This window comes from Silurus aristotelis (assembly GCF_946808225.1).
Source record: "Silurus aristotelis genome assembly, chromosome: 13".
Taxonomy (NCBI): Eukaryota; Metazoa; Chordata; class Actinopteri; order Siluriformes; family Siluridae; genus Silurus; species Silurus aristotelis.
The window spans coordinates 9,663,232-9,670,888 of NC_139586.1; the positions used below are offsets into that span (position 1 = coordinate 9,663,232).

General features: G+C 38.6%; 1 long non-coding RNA gene across 2 annotated transcripts in view; it reads left to right on the top strand.

The window, feature by feature from the left end:
* The window catches only part of LOC310735682, a 27,259-nt gene extending 20,025 nt beyond the window's left edge, over window positions 1-7,234 (top strand). The window contains exons 1-3 of one of the 2 annotated variants that reach the window (XR_014536355.1): window positions 1,901-2,172; window positions 4,537-4,650; window positions 5,806-7,234. This is a non-coding gene — a long non-coding RNA (uncharacterized lncRNA). Of the gene's footprint in view, window positions 1-1,900; window positions 2,173-4,536; window positions 4,651-5,805 lie in introns of those variants that run through there. The other variant, XR_014536354.1, reaches the window with a different exon arrangement.
* Window positions 7,235-7,657: the final 423 nt, after the last annotated feature.

Genomic DNA, 7,657 nt, shown 5'->3' on the forward strand with positions numbered 1-7,657 from the left:
AAGCAGGATGTAGATAGGATTAGTAAGGAGGAAGTAAGAGCAGCGATTAAGAGGATGAAGAATGGAAAGTCGGTTGGACCAGATGACATACCGGTAGAAGCGTGGAGATGTTTAGGAGAGATGGCAGTGGAGTTTTTAACCAGATTGTTTAACAGGATTCTGGAAGGGGAGAGGATGCCTGAGGAATGGAGAAGGAGTGTGCTGGTACCGATCTTTAAGCATAAGGGAGATGTGCAGACCTGCAGTAACTACAGGGGAATTAAGTTGATCAGTCACACCATGAAGTTATGGGAAAGAGTAGTGGAAGCCAGGCTGAGAGAAGAGGTGACCATCTGTGAGCAACAGTATGGTTTCATGCTGAGGAAGAGCACAACAGATGCCTTATTTGCTTTGAGAATGTTGATGGAGAAGTACAGAGAAGGACAGAAGGAATTGCATTGTGTATTTGTGGATTTAGAGAAAGCGTACGACAGGGTGCCAAGAGAGGAGTTGTGGTATTGTATGAGGAAGTCAGGTGTGTCAGAGAAGTATGTGAGGGTGATGCAGGACATGTATGAGGACAGTGTGACGGCAGTGAAGTGTGCAGTAGGTACGACAGACTGGTTCAGGGTGAAGGTTGGACTGCATCAAGGATCGGCCCTGAGCCCTTTCCTGTTTGCTTTGGTGATGGACAGATTGACGGACGAGGTCAGACAGGAGTCTCCCTGGACTATGATGTTTGCAGATGATATTGTGATTTGTGGTGAGAGTAGAGAGCAGGTTGAGAAGAGCCTGGAGAGGTGGAGATATGCACTGGAGAGAAGGGGAATGAAAGTCAGTAGGAGTAAGACAGAGTACATGTGTGTGAATGAGAGGGAGGGCAGTGGAGTGATGCGGTTGCAGGGAGAAGAGGTGAAGAAGGTGGAGAAGTTCAGGTACCTGGGGTCAACAGTGCAAAGTAATGGAGAGTGTGTTAGAGAAGTAAAGAAAAGAGTGCAAGCAGGGTGGAGTGGGTGGAGAAGAGTGACAGGAGTAATTTGTGATAGTAGGGTATCTGCAAGAATGAAAGGGAAAGTTTATAGGACTGTGGTGAGACCTGCGATATTGTATGGATTAGAGACAGTGGCATTGAGTAAAAGACAGGAGGTGGAGCTGGAGGTAGCAGAGCTGAAGATGTTGAGGTTTTCGTTGGGAGTGACGAGGATGGACAATATTAGAAATTAGTTTATTAGAGGGACAGCACATGTAGGATGTTTTGGTGACATGGTGAGGGAGGCGAGATTGAGATGGTTTGGACATGTGCAGAGAAGGGACATGAATTATATTGGTAGAAAAATGCTAAAGATGGAGCCACCAGGTAGGAGGAAAAGAGGAAGGCCAAGGAGGAGGTTCATGGATGTGGTGAGGGAAGACATGCAGGTAGTTGGTGTGAAAGAGGCAGATGTAGAGGACAGGGTGGAATGGAGACGGATCATTCACTGTGGCGACCCCTAATGGGAGCAGCCGAAAGAAGAAGAAGAAGAAGAAGTGAGGAAAGTGTGTTACAGATGGAGGGAGTATTTTGAACAGCTGATGGATGAGGAAAATGAGAGAGAGAGAAGGTTGGATGGTGTGGAGAAGGTGAAGCAGGAAGTGGATAGGATTAGTAAGGAGTACGTGAGAGCAGCTATAAAGAGGATGAAGAGTGGGAAGTCAATTGGACCAGATGACATACCAGTAGAAGCATGGAGATGTTTAGGAGAGATGGCAGTGAGGTTTTTAACTAGATTGTTCAACAAAATATTGGAAGATGAGTGTGCTGGTACCGCTTTTAAGAATAAGGGAGATGTGCAGACCTGCAGTAACTAAAAGGGGAATAAAGTTGATCAATCACACTATGAAGTTATGGGAAAGAGTAGTGGAAGCCAGGCTGAGAGAAGAGGTGACCATCTGTGAGCAACAGTATGGTTTCATTTACTTTGAGAATGTTGATGGAGAAGTATAGAGAAGGTCAAAAGGAGTTGCATTGTGTGTTTGTGGATTTAGAGAAAGCATACGACAGGGTACCGAGAAAGGAGTTGTGGTATTGTATGAGGAAGTCTGGTGTGTCAGAGAAGTATGTAAGGGTGGTGCAGGACATTGATAAGGACAGTGTGACAGCAGGCAAAAGAAGAAGATGAAAAAGAAGAAGAAGAAGAGAAAGAAGAAGAAAAAGTAAGTTCAAACTAAATCACATATCTATTATGTGATTCAGGCATGGATCATAGCGGTGAATCATTGCCTCTTGGAAAAATGCCAGTGCTGAAACTGGTTCCTGTTTAGCAAGTCAGTAAACCATTTTGAAGAACTGACCCAATATTTGCAGAATTTCAAAGTCAAATGTAATCAGATGCATAATGATGCCTGAGTTCAAAGAAAGGTTTTACTTACATAACGCAAAATGCTACTTGTTCATTATCCAAAGTGATTCTGTATGTCTGTACACCATACAAAGATGTTATTATGGTACACTTTTATGTAAGGAATAACACACAATGGGTTGCGATACTATTAGCACCCTAAAGCGAATTATGTTTTTACCTCCTCCTAAATGTGTCATTCCTAATTTATTAAATGAAATAATATATGTATAATATTGTACTATATGGTCAAAAAGTGCAACTGTGTAACCAAGTTATCAGCTGTTCATAACCTATTGCAGATAATGACATAAGAATTACATAAGAGAATCCTGCTGTGAATGTTACTGAAAATAACCTCCTCACAAAAATCCTCAACATATCAATGATATAAAGATTTACTCCTGGTACATAAAAGCACTTTTCAAACTATTATTAGCTTTTGATTATTTGGAATGTCTGCCAAGTCCCTGTCATTTGGCAGTTGTTGTAGAAACAGCAACATATTACAGTGTTCACATTAATGTTGACCTAATATCATTTATGCTACAGTCTGATGCTACTGCCAATGCTGTGCTTTCTTATGGGAAATTAATCCACACCTTCTGTGGTATAAGTGCAATTAAAAGATAAACAATGCTATTATTGCATTATCAGTGTAGATCATGTTGAGCTTGGTGAAGTTGCCAGTAAAACAATCACTCATGTTTAGCAATAATTATTAAATATCTTACTTCATTAGTTGCTCAAGGTGTTGTCATGGCAACAGAATGAACCAGTCCGATTTTACATGTAGGAAACCGAAGTGGTTCAGTAAAGAAACCTGGGCCTAAAAGGCTTTTAATAGCTTTAACTGGTGCTATTTTGTGTCGAAATGTTGAATTCATGTTTAATAACTAAATAGGCAGACTAAAATGTGATACTTTTTGTTAATTAACTAAAGCTAAGAGTTTGGGGGGGAATTCAACCACTGTTTGACTGGTTCAACCATTTTAGGCTACAAAAAAAACATGCTTTCAGACCCCTCTCTGTTTTGGCACCAAGGTGGTGGAACAAACTTCCACTTGATGTTCGAACAGCTGAGTCACTAGGAGTCAATAAACAATGTCTAAAGACCTACATTATCCAGAGGTTCTTTTCTTAGTCTGTGCCCTAATAAACCCATATTAGATTGTATTCATTGATGGAGATTTCAAAGCACTTTGTAACTTGTTCTGCGTATCTGCGTCTGCCAAATGCTATGAATGTAAATGCAAATGTAAATCAGTTCAGCTCATCAAGCACTGTTGAAGAGCTGATGAGAATTATCTGGTGTGCAGCACCTAAATATACAGTTCTGTAGGTCCCCAGCAGTAGGAACAGAAAACAATATGATCAGCGTTTTGCAAGGCAATAAGTATGCATTGGGGCGGACAGTCGTAATAACATAAATATTAAAATGTATTAAGTATAGAAAAACGTTACTTGGCTGTTAACAACTTGATATTAATGGTCAGCTCAGGTTGAAATACATGAATGAACAAATTCTAAAATTCTTGTTTAGTCAATCTCATCAAAATACCAAAACATGTTGGAATAAACCTCTCACATGCCTGTAGTTGTACTGTCTGGAAGTCAGTAACATGCACAGTCATTTCTTGCCTCTTGAACAGTTGAATTCATAATATGCAGCTTTTGCATATTATGCATATTTGCATATTTTTCAGATGTATCACAGCTCGCAAAACTCCCACAACATTTTCCAGGCAGATTATGGGTCATTACCAAAGACCGAAGAGAATAATAAACAATTAAACAAATATAAAACAAATCTAGCAATTTCGCTATAAACTCATCAACATCTTGTAAGTTAGAATTGTATAACAGCGTGAATGCATATTGAAAAGGAATTAATAAAGGAGGTGTGAAAGATTGCTGAACAGGAAACATTATAACAGGGAATTTTGCGAAGGAAAATAGGGAAAACACCTGCATAGTCGACATTTTCAATCTCGCAACTCAGTATGTAGCATATAATCATATACTAGTCTAGAAAGGATTTAAAATGAGAAAACATGTGCACCATCAGAATTTTGACACAATAATGCACAATAATGGGCTTTAAATTAAAACAGTCTCTATCTGTAAACCCTTTTAAAAAAGCATGGACTTTCTTACTTTGGCTTTTGTAATCGTTCAGGTGTTATGACTTCATTCCCACGGTTCCGACCTAGAACATTTGAAGCTCTGCTCAGAAGCCAACAATGCCCTGGGCAGAACAACCAACCTGGCATGGTGTATGCATGCTTTTCAGGTAATATATAAAACAATCCAGCTAGATTTAAGGAGCAATTAATTTTAATTCGTTTACTGCTGACTATTTCAATTTGTCATACAATGTTTTAAAAGCGAATAAATATACCCATTAGGCTAATGCATTCAATGTGTTATTGCAGGAGTTTAACTAACTAAATAGTTACAGTAGCCTGATTATAGATTGTTTACCATGTATATATTGCTGTCACATTTTATATAAGGATTAATCATGTTGATTCAAATTGTTTAATATTAAGTATGCATATTTTATAGTATTAAAATGACTTATTGTGCGCTTATCCACACGGCAAGTGAGAATTGAGAATTGTTTTTTTATTAATTTTTTTTAGATGGGTAGCAAATCCGCAGCATTACTGAATCTAATTATTAAAGCCATTTTGGTTAGGAATAAAGAACGCTTAAACAGCAAAGCTGGGCATTTGTAAGCGGTTGCCATCTCAACCTGTCCACCTAGTCGCTGTCAAGCTTGGTGTGCCAGTTTGCAGCTCATGAATATGTAACATGTGGTGAACCACTATTGGCTATAATCATTGAGTGTTATCTAAAAGTACTGAAGTCATGCTGCACAAGAGTGTCTGCCAAATGTCCTAAATGCAAATCTAAGGGTAATGTTAAATGAATTATAATTTCAACATGGAGGTTATGAGGGAGTATAAAGCCATTTTAAATCTGCATACATTATGTGGCACTGAAAAAAAGATTTATTCCACCAACCACTATCTTGTTACTACATCATACAGTACATGACCAGTTATCTATTTAATGTTATCAGGACAGTAGCACATTTCGCCATACCCAACCAGGTTCCAGTACAATAAAGTGGTCTCTTCTTAATCATTTGGTCAATTTCTCATACCCTAACTACAATGTATTTCTCTTTCTATAAGCAAATTCTAGATTATATTGTAATTTTTACCATTTACTGTACTTCATTGTTGTCTCTGGATTTCTCCTTGGTCATTGCTTGGAGTTTGGTATTGATTTCTGCAATTATTTGTGAACTGTGTTTTTGCACTCTAAATACTGTTTGCCTGGAATTGCAATATATAAACACTATAAGCTTCACAATCTCACTCTATTCTAAAAGACTGTGTTCCAGAATAAGATGGTTTTGTTTTGTTTTTTCTTGCAGAGGTGTAATCACTTTAGTCATTGGTTTCCACATGGTGAATCTCCTGGGAACCCTTGCCAAACAATTTTAGAGGATCTCTGCAGCCCTATCTGCAGTAATAAGAGCAGGTCTTATGAGGTGAGTGGGAGTGGGCACTGCACAAAATCCATCTCCTTTCACAGAAGTCTGGATAACTACTACTCATAGCCTTCATGCAAAACTTAGAATAATTATGTAAATATGACATATCCAAGGTCAATACAGCAGTTTCATGAGTTTTATTCAATAGACTAATGTAAGTTGACTCTGGAACTCACTGAATGTGTAATTGTTTTACATGACTGAGACATTCTGGAGATTTTGGACAATTCATTTGGAAATGGCTACATAATTAAAAGTCTCCATTATGCAATTTTGTATTCAGCATTCAGAAACTACACTGATTGTATTGAGATGCTCTGAATGTTGCCTGCATTGTCTTTTGAATCAGTCGTTCAGTGATATCATGGTAAATGATACATAAACCTATCATTTCTTCTAACAAGACCTTTCATTATGGTAGTACATACAGTAAAAGTCCAGAAGCAACAAGAGATTAGACACTGCAGCTGCACTTTACTCAATTAAATTGAAGGTGTTACACTGGGCATCACCACAGTACCATAGTAACCCTAAACCTAACCCTTTTTATGCTCTGTAATGATGAAAGAACATTATAATATTCTTTATTAAGCAGCATTTCTTTCATCATAGAGAAAAATTATGGGAATGTCGATGATGTATTAATTACAGGCATCTCTGTGCTGTAAAGATTAAAAAACGTATCGTTTTAGCAAAGCCTACACATAACATACGTCTCACATCATAACCTTGTCCTCCAGAACATATGATCACATGCACATTATCAACTTGTGCTGTTAATATCATGAACAGCAGCTACGCTAATTCCTCTCCACTGCTTCTCTTTCTCTCCCCATCCCGAGGCATCCTGAGGTTTGGCCAGCTCCAGTCACGTCCCACCTCATGAAGATTATGGACCTTTTAAAGAAGTAGATGCCGAACTCGCAAACATCCCGTACCATCTAGGGACGTACCAGTGCCAATTGGATCCCACTACATGTGTGGAGTTTTGACACAGGACCTCCTGGAGTGTTTAAAGGCTCTGGCATGGAGAAGCTGATGCTGGATCTGTGATGATCACAAATGTTGAGCTCAGTAGCGCCTAGTTTTATAACCATATAGACTGTATAAGACTGTAGAAAGAACATTACTTATAATCTTATACTCCAGTACTCATGTTAGTTCTCACTCTACAGTGTTCTGTATTGTCGAAAGATTTATGATCCAACTCTTGATGTCACCCAAAGGATGGGTTCAAATTGTGAGTCTGGTTCCTCTCAAGGTTTCTTCCTCATAACATCTAAGGGAGTTTTTCCTTGCCACAGTCACGGCTGCTCATCAGGGATGAATGCACACCGTTCACCTTCACTCTTAAAATTCTGTAAAGCTGATTTGAGACAATGTCTGTTGTGAAAAGCGCTATAGAAATAAACTTGACTTGACTTGACTTGCTGTACCTAAAATTCTACAGCTAATATTTGCCTCTGCAGAGCTCCATTCAGTTTCATTTGATATGGATAGTTCTATTACCAATTGACTTTAATGTTGCATGCATTGTCTAAAGTATAATCCATGTAACAGAAGGAGTTGGATCGAAAACAACATTCATCTCAGGATGCTATGATTATTATAATGTCATATGGTCTGCCAAGCGCCCCTGCTATTTTGTGGAAGGAAGTGTTATGCTAAACTGCTAGAATGTCTTAAATACAGACATTATAATTTTCATTAAGGATCTGATCTGATATGTTTT